We start from the raw sequence: 15860 nt of genomic DNA, 5'->3' as shown, positions 1-15860 counted from the left end.
AAGGCAGGAAAGGAATGCTCTCAGTGCCTCCCGTTTACTTCTAGTGTAACAACTACACATAGTACAACTCATAAACTCTAACAATAATACACATGATTTCAGTAGTATAGACAAGAACTGCTGTTAGGTTAGATACCTTAATTCATTACATTTGTGGACATAACTAGTATTTGCCCAAATATAAGTTAAATTAATTTGATTTAATTGATTTTTTATAAATACCTACAGACTAATCAATTTTATCATCTTCGTTTTAGCTGCAAACCAGCTGTGTAAAACGGACTTGGAAGGAAATTTGGACCCGACCAGGTTAGCTTTGCAGAGTAAGTTACCATGGTGATCTAGCCAGGCTAAAAGAGAGCCAGCTTTGTGACAAACAAAACCCCGGGTTAAGGTTTAACAGACCAGGGGTCCGTTTCACAAAGCAGGTTCAACAAACTCTGAGTCTAACCCTGAACTCTGAGTTGATCTACTCTGAGATAGGAAACTCTTGAGTTTTCGGTTCCAGAACAGCTGTTCAGAGTTAGTTCAATCAACTCTGAGTAGGTTCAGCCAGAGATAAGTGCGTGCACGCTGACTGTAAAAAGTCAGCATTAATGGAGCCCCGACACCACGATTCACCATGGCAACGGTACACAAAAAGAGGTCCTCCTACGTCACACCAGTGGAGCTCGAAATCCTCACGCGGACGTTCAGCGGATACGAGCATGTTTTTAGAAACATAAAGTAACACGGCTGCAGCTGCAAAAGAGAGAGAAGCGGCGTGGGAAGAAACTGCTGCTCGAGTTAATGCGCAAGTTTGAACTGGTCTATTTATTTAATACTTAAACACGACCGGACGCTAAAATTTATATTAATTTAGGAGCAATCCAGCGGGAGAGAAAAAACGTACATGGAAGCACTTCAATCATATTTTAAATATTAAACTAATGAAACATCATTCAGTGGCTGTTTTAATGTGCATTAGCTTTATCCCTAACATGATGCTGACTTCACATACATTATAATTCATGTTGATTAAACTGAATGTGTTAGTTTAAAAAAAAAAAAATCCAATAACTAACGGCGTCTTATTTGAGTGCTCTCGGCAGTGGTGGTGGAAAATCTATAAATGATGACTTTGACACATATTTGTCTTTTTGATTTTTTTTATCATAATTATAAAAGACTTTTGCAAAGGGGTCAGAGCAGCACAGAGACGCAACGTTTCTTCTTTTTTTATATTAATATGTTTATTGACATTTTACTCAAAACACGAGTGTACAGTGTATAGTTATAAACTCACATAAGTGTACACCGACTATTCCCGACTGCACTGACACACAAGTGATATACGCAAAACTTCAAACAAACAATTTTAAGTCAAAGGACAAAAAAGGAGAAATTAAATACATAAATACAAGATACAAATGAAAAAAATAAATAATTAAAATAAAATAAAATAAAATAAAATAAACCTCTCAGATAGTAACACAAAAATAGTACAACAAATTGATGTCTAATCAATCTTATTTAAAGGTAACTTCATCTTCTAAACTCTCATTAGCCTCATTAAGAGGTTTACATTAACCAGTACTCAAACCTCCTCTTCGTCCGCTAGCTCAACACCTTTCACAAACAAATCAAATGGTCCCCAAACCTTCTCAAATAGTTCTTGCTTCCCTCTTTGTATATATGTTATTTTTTCCAAAGGAAAAGTTATCAACATTTGCCTGACCCAGTATGTGACATTTGGTCTACTGGACTTCTTCCAAAACAATGCAATTGATTTTTTTGCATGCAAAAGACACATATCTATCATTATTTGTTCACTCTTGGTGTATTTGTGATTTTTGGGGTAAAGTCCTAAAATAAAGAAAACTGGGTTTATCACAAGATCTTTTGAGATAATCTTTTCTATTGCTTTTTTAAGTTCTTCCCAAAAAGCTTTGACCTTACTGCATTGCCACACACAGTGGAATAGCGTCCCTTTTTCCTCCATACATTTTATACATAGATCAGGAATATTACTATTATATTTATTTAATTTAGCTGGTGTGATATAAGTTCTCATTGTCCATTTATACTGTAACAATCTCAATCTAGTGTTGACTGATTGGGAGTGAGCCTTCGTGCATATTGATCCCCAGTCCTCTGGGGAGATCTCTTTTCCCAGGTCCTTACTCCATAAGTTTTTTTTACAATCTGAATTTTCTGATGAGTTAGACATCAATACATCATACAGCTCTGAAATAACTGTCTGAATTATTATTATATATAATCTGAATATAAGTACAGGAGTAGAGGCAAACTTAAACCCTCCGATTCCATTTCTGTCCATTGTGGACTATCCCTTGTTGCAAAGTAAAACTTGATGGTCCTTAGTTGTACTGCCCAATAATACCAGGTTATATTTGGACTTTTTAAGCCCCCCTTACTATATGGTAAGTATAGAAGTGATAAGCGAACTCTGGCACGGTTATTAGCCCATATAAATTCTGTGAATAACCTTCTTATTTTCTGAAAAAAATCATCAGGTGGAGGTAGTGGAATATTCTGAAATACATACAATATTTTAGGGAGTATATTCATTTTTATAACATTTATTCTGCCAATCAAAGATAAAGGCAGGGAAATCCACCTATTAATTAGTGGGCTGTGCAGCACGGCCCACAATGGCCCCCTCTATAGCGTAGCTATAGGGGTCCATTGTGGGCTGTGCGAAGCACAGCCCACTATTGTTATTGCTCGCGCCTCTTTTTTATTAGTGGGCTGTGCAGCACAGCCCACAATGGCCCCCTCTATAGCGTAGCTATAGGGGTCCATTGTGGGCTGTGCGAAGCACAGCCCACTATTGTTCTTCACTGCGCCTCTTTTTAGTGGGCTGTGCAGCACAGCCCACAATGGCCCCCTCTATAGCGTAGCTATAGGGGTCCATTGTGGGCTGTGCGAAGCACAGCCCACTATTGTTCTTCACTGCGCCTCTTTTTATTATTCTTCCTCCCTGATTTTCGGTTTCTTTCTTGCCCCGCAGCTTTGAGCGCACACAAACAAAAAATACATCAAAACGTGCGGCTCGGTCTAACTCGCTATGCTATTATTTTTATCTCCAGAATATTAATTTTTCGCGTCGTAAGGCGCGAAAAACTGGGAAAAAATTCCCATCTGGAATGAATGGGACGAGGTACAAAAAACTCGCAAATCTGCAACGTTTTTCAAACATCTCCTGCTCTGGCCTACGTTCACCTAGAAACACCATTCAAACTTTAAAATGTAGGCACGGGTCTTGTCTATTTAAGTTGTATTTGAACTTTTTTCCTACAATGTTTCGTTTTTGAACGGTGACCCTTTAAAGATGGTGAGTTATTTTGGAAAAATTCAGGATTTATAATGGGTGTGTATTGCGGAATGTTCGTGCAGAGCTAACTGACAGAGTGCGGAGACTCAAAAAAAACTCTCAGAAATTCTGTCTCTCTCTCGCGACCCCAGCCACAACTTACACAGTAGAACTGTGATTTTTTCACAGAGTTGTAGCCACACTTGTCTTCTTTCTCCCAATGTGTCTACTTTATCAGTAGGATGTACGGTTTTTCATTTATCTGCCCCTAACCGACAAGAGTAGCTCTCAACTGCTCCATTTACTCCAATGTTAATCGGGAGGAGGATTTTCCAGGACTCTCGAAAGTGCACCTGTTTTTAACTCGCTCCTATTACCACATTTTAGAAGCTAGGACCACAAAAACTTATGTCTGTGTTCTTTAAGGCCTTTCTGGCTTGATGGTGAAGAAATTTTGACGATATCATGTTTGGTTTGGAAGAAATGGCAGTAGTTTGACGTCCTAAATGTGAGCCAGAAATCACGCTCAGATCAGCTGCCACAGACACCAGCTTTGGTCGTTGCTAGGGAGTAACGACAACCATCTCCGCAGCAACCGAGCTCAGCTGGGCCAATTAATTCTTCAGACTCCAAAAAACTCTCAGAAATTCTCTCTTTCCGTGACTCACCCCAGCCACAAATTACACAGTAGAACAGTGATTTTTCACAAAGTTGTAGCCACACTTGTCTTCTTTCTCCCAATCTGTCTACTTTATCAGTAGGACTTATGGTTTTTGATTGATCTGCCTGTAACCGACAAGAGTAGCGCTCAACTACTCCATTCACTCCAATGTAAATCACACAGACAGAGAGACTGCAGCAGAGTATGATCGTCCGGCGTCTGTGTCAAGTGCACAGATATCAGCCATCTCATTGGACAAATCACCTCGGCTACAGATGACAGACAACACAGGAGGACTCTGATTGGACAGTTTTGTGTGTGTGGTTTTTTCTGCCATGATATAACCTTCTGCTCCGCGCTGATCGATCTCATTTGACAAATCACCTCGGATACAGATGACAGACAACACAGGAGGACTCTGATTGGACAGTTGTGTGTGTGTGGTCTTTCATATTTCACGTGTATGACAAGAGTCCCAGCCTGAACACAATGACATGAAAATATTTCCCATCAGGCCTAGCGCCCGCTACTGGAAACAGGAAGTGACATATAAGCCCCTCCTCCAAGGTGGTAAAACATGTTAACCTCAAATTCATGTCAGGAAACTCGTAAGACCTTGATTAAGGTCTGTGACAAAACTTGTTCAGGTTACAACAGAGGGCGTGACCCTGGCGGCGCGGCGCATATAACCTTCGCCATGATGCCTCGCCATGACATTTAGGCTGCGATAACTCGCCTGTACTTCATCCTGTCTGCACCAAATTTCACATGCTTGATCAGAGTCCCGCCCTGAACAGATCTACACACTCCTTTCCTTACCAATACTATAGCGCCACCCACTGGTGACAGCCTGTATCAACTCTCATATACATTGTCTGATTTGCTCCAAATTTCACAAGTTTGATGAGGGTACCGCCCTGAACACATCTACATATACATTTCTCACTCATAGTCATAGCGCCACCTACTGGGCAGAGCCTGTATAAACTGTCATATACATTGTCCAATCTCCACCAAATTTCACAGGTTTGATGAGGGTACTGCCCTGAACACATCTACATAGACATTTTTCACTCATACTGATGGCGCCACCTACTGGGCAGAGCCTGTATCAAGTCTCATATACATTGTCTGATTTGCTCCAAATGTCACAGGTTTCATGAGGGTACTGCCCTGAACACATCTGCATATTCATTTTTCACTCATAGTCACAGCGCCACCTACTGGTAAGAGTCAGTAGTAACTCTCATATACAATGTTCAATCAGCTTGAAATTTCCCATGTATGATTACAGTGTCGGACTGAACAGTTCTACATAATCATTTTTCGCTCATACTCTTAGCGCCACCTACTGGCAAGAGCCAGTACTACCTGTTACATACAATGTTATATCAGCTTCAAATTTCACATGCATGATTATAGTCTCGGCCTGAACAGATCTCCATAGGAAATTTCCCAACAGGGGTTAGCAAAGCTATAGGCTATCCATAAGTAGAGAATGTGTCTGTCTAGACAAATACCATAGATGAAGACACTGAGAATGAATGGTAGGTGGTGAAATGAATACATTGTAGCATTGCATTGTGGTATAGCAGCATCATAGCATCAATGTACACGCGCACACAGACATGCAGCGCAGCACAGCCCACTCTCGCGATTTCCCAACGGGGAATTGTCTAGTTATTATTCTTCCTCCCTGATTTTCGGTTTCTTTCTTGCCCCGCAGCTTTGAGCGCACACAAACAAAAAATACATCAAAACGTGCGGCTCGGTCTAACTCGCTATGCTATTATTTTTATCTCCAGAATATTAATTTTTCGCGTCGTAAGACGCGAAAAACTGGGAAAAAATTCCCATCTGGAATGAATGGGACGAGGTACAAAAAACGTGCAAATCTGCAACGTTTTTCAAACATCTCCTGCTCTGGCCTACGTTCACCTAGAAACACCATTCAAACTTTAAAATGTAGGCACGGGTCTTGTCTATTTAAGTTGTATTTGAACTTTTTTCCTACCATGTTTCGTTTTTGAACGGTGACCCTTTAAAGATGGTGAGTTATCTTGGAAAAATTCAGGATTTATAATGGGTGTGTATTGCGGAATGTTCGTGCAGAGCTAATTGACAGAGTGTGGAGACTCAAAAAAACCTCTCAGAAATTCTATCTCTCTCTCGCGACCCCAGCCACAAATTACACAGTAGAACTGTGATTTTTCACAGAGTTGTAGCCACACTTGTCTTCTTTCTCCCAATGTGTCTACTTTATCAGTAGGATGTACGGTTTTTGATTTATCTGCCCCTAACCGACAAGAGTAGCTCTCAACTGCTCCATTTACTCCAATGTTAATCGGGAGGAGGATTTTCCAGGATTTTTGAAAGTGCACCTGTTTTTAACTCGCTCCTATTACCACATTTTAGAAGCTAGGACCACAAAAACTTATGTCTGTGTTCTTTAAGGCCTTTCTGGCTTGATGGTGAAGAAATTTTGCCGATATCATGTTTGGTTTGGAAGAAATGGCAGTAGTTTGACGTCCTAAATGTGAGCCAGAAATCACGCTCAGATCAGCTGCCACAGACACCAGCTTTGGTCGTTGCTAGGGAGTAACGACAACCATCACCGCGGCAACCGAGCTCAGCTGGGCCAATTAATTATTCAGACTCCAAAAAACTCTCAGAAATTCTCTCTTTCCGTGACTCACCCCAGCCACAAATTACACAGTAGAACAGTGATTTTTCACAAAGTTGTAGCCACACTTGTCTTCTTTCTCCCAATCTGTCTACTTTATCAGTAGGACTTATGGTTTTTGATTTATCTGCCCCTAACCGACAAGAGTAGCGCTCAACTGCTCCATTCACTCCAATGTAAATCACACAGACAGACAGACTGCAGCAGAGTATGATCGTCCGGCGTCTGTGTCAAGTGCACAGATATCAGCCATCTCATTGGACAAATGCCCTCGGATACAGATGACAGACAACACAGGAGGACTCTGATTGGACAGTTGTGTGTCTGTGGTTTTTTCTGCCATGATATAACCTTCTGCTCCGTGCTGATCGATCTCATTTGACAAATCACCTCGGATACAGATGACAGACAACACAGGAGGACTCTGATTGGACAGTTGTGTGTGTGTGGTTTTTCATATTTCACATGTATGACAAGAGTCCCAGCCTGAACACAATTACATGAAAATATTTCCCATCAGGCCTAGCGCCCGCTACTGGAAACAGGAAGTGACATATTTTACTCTACAAGCCCCTCCTCCAAGGTGGTAAAACATGTTAACCTCAAATTCATGTCAGGAAACTCTTAAGACCTTGATTAAGGTCTGTGACAAAACTTGTTCAGGTTACAACAGAGGGCGTGACCCTGGCAGCGCGGCGCATATAACCTTCGCCATGATGCCTCGCCATGACATTTAGGCTGCAATAACTCGCCTGTACTTCATCCTGTCTGTACCAAATTTCACATGCTTGATCAGAGTCCCGCCCTGAACAGATCTACACACTCCTTTCCTTACCAATACTATAGCGCCACCCACTGGTGACAGCCTGTATCAACTCTCATATACATTGTCCAATCTCCACCAAATTTCACAAGTTTGATGAGGGTACCGCCCTGAACACATCTACATATACATTTCTCACTCATAGTCATAGCGCCACCTACTGGGCAGAGCCTGTATAAACTGTCATATACATTGTCCAATCTCCACCAAATTTCACAGGTTTGATGAGGGTACTGCCCTGAACACATCTACATATACATTTTTCACTCATACTGATGGCGCCACCTACTGGGCAGAGCCTGTATCAACTCTCATATACATTGTCTGATTTGCTCCAAATGTCACAGGTTTCATGAGGGTACTGCCCTGAACACATCTGCATATTCATTTTTCACTCATACTGATGGCGCCACCTACTGGTAAGAGTCAGTAGTAACTCTCATATACAATGTTCAATCAGCTTGAAATTTCCCATGTATGATTACAGTGTCGGCCTGAACAGATCTCCATAGGAAATTTCCCAACAGGGGTTAGCAAAGCTATAGGCTATCCATAAGTACAGAATGTGTCTGTCTAGACAAATACAGACATGCAGCGCAGCACAGCCCACTCTCGCGATTTCCCAACGGGGAATTGTCTAGTTAGTGGGCTGTGCAGCACGGCCCACAATGGCCCCCTCTATAGCGTAGCTATAGGGGTCCATTGTGGGCTGTGCGAAGCACAGCCCACTATTGTTATTGCTCGCGCCTCTTTTTTATTAGTGGGCTGTGCAGCACAGCCCACAATGGCCCCCTCTATAGCGTAGCTATAGGGGTCCATTGTGGGCTGTGCGAAGCACAGCCCACTATTGTTATTGCTCGCGCCTCTTTTTATTATTCTTCCTCCCTGATTTTCGGCACCTAACTTGCCCCGCAGCTTTGAGCGCACACAAATAAAAAATACATCAAAACGTGCGGCTCGTTCGGACTCGGTGTGCTATTATTTTTATCTCCAGAATATTAATTTTTCGCGTCGTAAGACGCGAAAAACTGCCACAAATTTCCCATCTGGAATGAATGGGACGAGGTCCAAAAAACGCACAAATCTGCCACGTTTTTCAAACATCTCCTGCTCTGGCCTACGTTCACCTAGAAACACCATTCAAACTTTAAAATGTAGGCACGGGTCTTGTCTATTTAGGTTGTATTTGAACTTTTTTCCTACCATGTTTCGTTTTTGAACGGTGACCCTTTAAAGATGGTGAGTTATTTTGGAAAAATTCAGGATTTATAATGGGTGTGTATTGCGGAATGTTCGTGCAGAGCTAATTGACAGAGTGCGGAGACTCAAAAAAAACTCTCAGAAATTCTCTCTCTCTCTCGCGACCCCAGCCACAAATTACACAGTAGAACTGTGATTTTTTCACAGAGTTGTAGCCACACTTGTCTTCTTTCTCCCAATGTGTCTACTTTATCAGTAGGATGTACGGTTTTTCATTTATCTGCCCCCAACCGACAAGAGTAGCTCTCAACTGCTCCATTTACTCCAATGTTAATCGGGAGGAGGATTTTCCAGGATTCTCGAAAGTGGACCTGTTTTTAACTCGCTCCTATTACCACATTTTAGAAGCTAGGACCACAAAAACTTATGTCTGTGTTCTTTAAGGCCTTTCTGGCTTGATGGTGGAGAAATTTTGACGATATCATGTTTGGTTTTGAAGAAATGGCAGTAGTTTGACGTCCTACATGTGAGCCAGAAATCACGCTCAGATCAGCTGCCACAGACTCCAGCTTTGGTCGTTGCTAGGGAGTAACGACAACCATCACCGCGGCAACCGAGCTCAGCTGGGCCAATTAATTACTCAGACTCAAAAAAACCTCTCAGAAATTCTCTCTCTCTCTGACGACCCCAGCCACAAATTACACAGTAGAACAGTGATTTTTCACAAAGTTGTAGCCACACTTGTCTTCTTTCTCCCAATCTGTCTACTTTATCAGTAGGACTTATGGTTTTTGATTGATCTGCCTGTAACCGACAAGAGTAGCGCTCAACTGCTCCATTCACTCCAATGTAAATCACACAGACAGACAGACTGCAGCAGAGTATGATCGTCCGGCGTCTGTGTCAAGTGCACAGATATCAGCCATCTCATTGGACAAATCACCTCGGATACAGATGACAGACAACACAGGAGGACTTTGATTGGACAGTTGTGTGTGTGTGGTTTTTTCTGCCATGATATAACCTTCTGCTCCGTGCTGATCGATCTCATTTGACAAATCACCTCGGATACAGATGACAGACAACACAGGAGGACTCTGATTGGACAGTTGTGTGTGTGTGGTTTTTCATATTTCACGTGTATGACAAGAGTCCCAGCCTGAACACAATTACATGAAAATATTTCCCATCAGGCCTAGCGCCCGCTACTGGAAACAGGAAGTGACATATTTTACTCTACAAGCCCCTCCTCCAAGGTGGTAAAACATGTTAACCTCAAATTCTTAAGACCTTGATTAAGGTCTGTGACAAAACTTGTTCAGGTTACAACAGAGGCCGTGACCCTGGCGGCGCGGCGCATATAACCTTCGCCATGATGCCTCGCCATGACATTTAGGCTGCGATAACTCGCCTGTACTTCATCCTGTCTGCACCAAATTTCACATGCATGATCAGAGTCCCGCCCTGAACAGATCTACACACTCCTTTCCTTACCAATACTATAGCGCCACCCACTGGTGACAGCCTGTATCAACTCTCATATACATTGTCTGATTTGCTCCAAATTTCATAAGTTTGATGAGGGTACCGCCCTGAACACATCTACATATACATTTCTCACTCATAGTCATAGCGCCACCTACTGGGCAGAGCCTGTATAAACTGTCATATACATTGTCCAATCTCCACCAAATTTCACAAGTTTGATGAGGGTACTGCCCTGAACACATCTACATAGACATTTCTCACTCATAGTCATAGCGCCACCTACTGGGCAGAGCCTGTATCAACTGTCATATACATTGTCCAATCTCCACCAAATTTCACAGGTTTGATGAGGGTACTGCCCTGAACACATCTACATAGACATTTTTCACTCATACTGATGGCGCCACCTACTGGGCAGAGCCTGTATCAACTCTCATATACATTGTCTGATTTGCTCCAAATGTCACAGGTTTCATGAGGGTACTGCCCTGAACACATCTGCATATTCATTTTTCACTCATAGTCACAGCGCCACCTACTGGTAAGAGCCAGTAGTAACTCTCATATACAATGTTCAATCAGCTTGAAATTTCCCATGTATGATTACAGTGTCGGACTGAACAGTTCTACAGAATCATTTTTCGCTCATACTCTTAGCGCCACCTACTGGCAAGAGCCAGTACTACCTGTTACAAACAATGTTATATCAGCTTCAAATTTCACATGCATGATTATAGTCTCGGCCTGAACAGATCTCCATAGGAAATTTCCCAACAGGGGTTAGCAAAGCTATAGGCTATCCATAAGTACAGAATGTGTCTGTCTAGACAAATACCATAGATGAAGACGCTGAGAATGAATGGTAGGTGGTGAAATGAATACATTGTAGCATTGCATTGTAGTATAGTATCATAGCATTGGCAATCCTCATTGACAATGAATGGGGCTGTGTGAAAAAAAAATGAAACTTTCTTTTTCAAAAATCCAATTCAAAAAATCAAATCATATGATCAATGTACACACACAGACATGCAGCGCAGCACAGCCCACTCCCGCGATTTCCCAACGGGGAATTGTCTAGTTAGTGGGCTGTGCAGCACAGCCCACAATGGCCCCCTCTATAGCGTAGCTATAGGGGTCCATTGTGGGCTGTGCGAAGCACAGCCCACTATTGTTCTTCACTGCGCCTCTTTTTATTATTCTTCCTCCCTGATTTTCGGTTTCTTTCTTGCCCCGCAGCTTTGAGCGCACACAAACAAAAAATACATCAAAACGTGCGGCTCGGTCTAACTCGCTATGCTATTATTTTTATCTCCAGAATATTAATTTTTCGCGTCGTAAGACGCGAAAAACTGGGAAAAAATTCCCATCTGGAATGAATGGGACGAGGTACAAAAAAGTCGCAAATCTGCAACGTTTTTCAAACATCTCCTGCTCTGGCCTACGTTCACCTAGAAACACCATTCAAACTTTAAAATGTAGGCACGGGTCTTGTCTATTTAAGTTGTATTTGAACTTTTTTCCTACCATGTTTCGTTTTTGAACGGTGACCGTTTAAAGATGGTGAGTTATTTTGGAAAAATTCAGGATTTATAATGGGTGTGTATTGCGGAATGTTCGTGCAGAGCTAATTGACAGAGTGCGGAGACTCAAAAAAAACTCTCAGAAATTCTCTCTCTCTCTCGCGACCCCAGCCACAAATTACACAGTAGAACTGTGATTTTTTCACAGAGTTGTAGCCACACTTGTCTTCTTTCTCCCAATGAGTCTACTTTATCAGTAGGATGTACGGTTTTTCATTTATCTGCCCCTAACCGACAAGAGTAGCTCTCAACTGCTCCATTTACTCCAATGTTAATCGGGAGGAGGATTTTCCAGGATTTTCGAAAGTGCACCTGTTTTTAACTCGCTCCTATTACCACATTTTAGAAGCTAGGACCACAAAAACTTATGTCTGTGTTCTTTAAGGCCTTTCTGGCTTGATGGTGAAGAAATTTTGACGATATCATGTTTGGTTTTGAAGAAATGGCAGTAGTTTGACGTCCTACATGTGAGCCAGAAATCACGCTCAGATCAGCTGCCACAGACTCCAGCTTTGGTCGTTGCTAGGGAGTAACGACAACCATCACCGCGGCAACCGAGCTCAGCTGGGCCAATTAATTACTCAGACTCAAAAAAACCTCTCAGAAATTCTCTCTCTCTCTGACGACCCCAGCCACAAATTACACAGTAGAACAGTGATTTTTCACAAAGTTGTAGCCACACTTGTCTTCTTTCTCCCAATCTGTCTACTTTATCAGTAGGACTTATGGTTTTTGATTTATCTGCCCCTAACCGACAAGAGTAGCGCTCAACTGCTCCATTCACTCCAATGTAAATCACACAGACAGACAGACTGCAGCAGAGTATGATCGTCCGGCGTCTGTGTCAAGTGCACAGATATCAGCCATCTCATTTGACAAATCACCTCGGATACAGATGACAGACAACACAGGAGGACTCTGATTGGACAGTTGTGTGTGTGTGGTTTTTCATATTTCACGTGTATGACAAGAGTCCCAGCCTGAACACAATTACATGAAAATATTTCCCATCAGGCCTAGCGCCCGCTACTGGAAACAGGAAGTGACATATTTTACTCTACAAGCCCCTCCTCCAAGGTGGTAAAACATGTTAACCTCAAATTCATGTCAGGAAACTCGTAAGACCTTGATTAAGGTCTGTGACAAAACTTGTTCAGGTTACAACAGAGGGCGTGACCCTGGCGGCGCGGCGCATATAACCTTCGCCATGATGCCTCGCCATGACATTGAGGCTGCGATAACTCGCCTGTACTTCATCCTGTCTGCACCAAATTTCACATGCTTGATCAGAGTCCCGCCCTGAACAGATCTACACACTCCTTTCCTTACCAATACTATAGCGCCACCCACTGGTGACAGCCTGTATCAACTCTCATATACATTGTCCGATTTGCTCCAAATTTCACAAGTTTGATGAGGGTACCGCCCTGAACACATCTACATATACATTTCTCACTCATAGTCATAGCGCCACCTACTGGGCAGAGCCTGTATAAACTGTCATATACATTGTCCAATCTCCACCAAATTTCACAGGTTTGATGAGGGTACTGCCCTGAACACATCTACATAGACATTTTTCACTCATACTGATGGCGCCACCTACTGGGCAGAGCCTGTATCAACTCTCATATACATTGTCTGATTTGCTCCAAATTTCACAGGTTTCATGAGGCTACTGCCCTGAACACATCTGCATATTCATTTTTCACTCATAGTCACAGCGCCACCTACTGGTAAGAGCCAGTAGTAACTCTCATATACAATGTTCAATCAGCTTGAAATTTCCCATGTATGATTACAGTGTCGGACTGAACAGTTCTACAGAATCATTTTTCGCTCATACTCTTAGCGCCACCTACTGGCAAGAGCCAGTACTACCTGTTACATACAATGTTATATCAGCTTCAAATTTCACATGCATGATTATAGTCTCGGCCTGAACAGATCTCCATAGGAAATTTCCCAACAGGGGTTAGCAAAGCTATAGGCTATCCATAAGTACAGAATGTGTCTGTCTGGACTGTTAGCTAAATGTTATCATATTATCTGTATGTACACGCGCACAGACATGCAGCGCAGCACAGCCCACTCTCGCGATTTCCCAACGGGGAATTGTCTAGTTAGTGGGCTGTGCAGCACAGCCCACAATGGCCCCCTCTATAGCAAAGCTATAGGGGTCCATTGTGGGCTGTGCGAAGCACAGCCCACTATTGTTATTGCTCGCGCCTCTTTTTATTATTATTCTTCCTCCCTATATTTCGGCACCTAACTTGCCCCGCAGCTTTGAGCGCACACAAACAAAAAATACATCAAAACGTGCGGCTCGTTCGGACTCGGTGTGCTATTATTTTTATCTCCAGAATATTAATTTTTCGCGTCGTAAGACGCGAAAAACTGCCACAAATTTCCCATCTGGAATGAATGGGACGAGGAAAAAAAACCTCGAAAATCGGAGACGTTTTTCAAACATCTCCTGCTCTGGCCTACGTTCACCTAGAAACACCATTCAAACTTTAAAATGTAGGCACGGGTCTTGTCTATTTAAGTTGTATTTGAACTTTTTTCCTACCATGTTTCGTTTTTGAACGGTGAGCCTTTAAAGATGGTGAGTTATTTTGGAAAAATTCAGGATTTATAATGGGTGTGTATTGCGGAATGTTCGTGCAGAGCTAATTGACAGAGTGCGGAGACTCAAAAAAAACTCTCAGAAATTCTCTCTCTCTCTCGCGACCCCAGCCACAAATTACACAGTAGAACTGTGATTTTTTCACAGAGTTGTAGCCACACTTGTCTTCTTTCTCCCAATGTGTCTACTTTATCAGTAGGATGTACGGTTTTTCATTTATCTGCCCCCAACCGACAAGAGTAGCTCTCAACTGCTCCATTTACTCCAATGTTAATCGGGAGGAGGATTTTCCAGGATTCTCGAAAGTGCACCTGTTTTTAACTCGCTCCTATTACCACATTTTAGAAGCTAGGACCACAAAAACTTATGTCTGTGTTCTTTAAGGCCTTTCTGGCTTGATGGTGAAGAAATTTTGCCGACATCATGTTTGGTTTGGAAGAAATGGCAGTAGTTTGACGTCCTACATGTGAGCCAGAAATCACGCTCAGATCAGCTGCCACAGACACCAGCTTTGGTCGTTGCTAGGGAGTAACGACAACCATCTCCGCGGCAACCGAGCTCAGCTGGGCCAATTAATTCTTCAGACTCCAAAAAACTCTCAGAAATTCTCTCTTTCCGTGACTCACCCCAGCCACAATTTACACAGTAGAACAGCGATTTTTCACAAAGTTGTAGCCACACTTGTCTTCTTTCTCCCAATCTGTCTACTTTATCAGTAGGACTTATGGTTTTTGATTAATCTGCCTGTAACCGACAAGAGTAGCGCTCAACTGCTCCATTCACTCCAATGTAAATCACACAGACAGACAGACTGCAGCAGAGTATGATCGTCCGGCGTCTGTGTCAAGTGCACAGATATCAGCCATCTCATTGGACAAATCCCCTCGGATACAGATGACAGACAACACAGGAGGACTCTGATTGGACAGTTGTGTGTGTGTGGTTTTTTCTGCCATGATATAACCTTCTGCTCCGCGCTGATCGATCTCATTTGACAAATCACCTCGGATACAGATGACAGACAACACAGGAGGACTCTGATTGGACAGTTGTGTGTGTGTGGTTTTTCATATTTCACGTGTATGACAAGAGTCCCAGCCTGAACACAATTACATGAACATATTTCCCATCAGGCCTAGCGCCCGCTACTGGAAACAGGAAGTGACATATTTTACTCTACAAGCCCCTCCTCCAGGGTGGTAAAACATGTTAACCTCAAATTCATGTCAGGAAACTCTTAAGACCTTGATTAAGGTCTGTGACAAAACTTGTTCAGGTTACAACAGAGGGCGTGACCCTGGCGGCGCGGCGCATATAACCTTCGCCATGATGCCTCGCCATGACATTTAGGCTGCGATAACTCGCCTGTACTTCATCCTGTCTGCACCAAATTTCACATGCTTGATCAGAGTCTCGCCCTGAACAGATCTACACACTCCTTTCCTTACCAATACTATAGCGCCACCCACTGGTGACA

This window comes from Semicossyphus pulcher, unplaced genomic scaffold (assembly GCF_022749685.1).
Source record: "Semicossyphus pulcher isolate SPU_LCO1_2020_fin unplaced genomic scaffold, fSemPul1.0.p SCAF_6, whole genome shotgun sequence".
Taxonomy (NCBI): domain Eukaryota; kingdom Metazoa; phylum Chordata; class Actinopteri; order Labriformes; family Labridae; genus Semicossyphus; species Semicossyphus pulcher.
The sequence above is the reverse complement of the archived record's forward strand: the minus strand, read 5'-3'. Positions refer to the sequence as shown.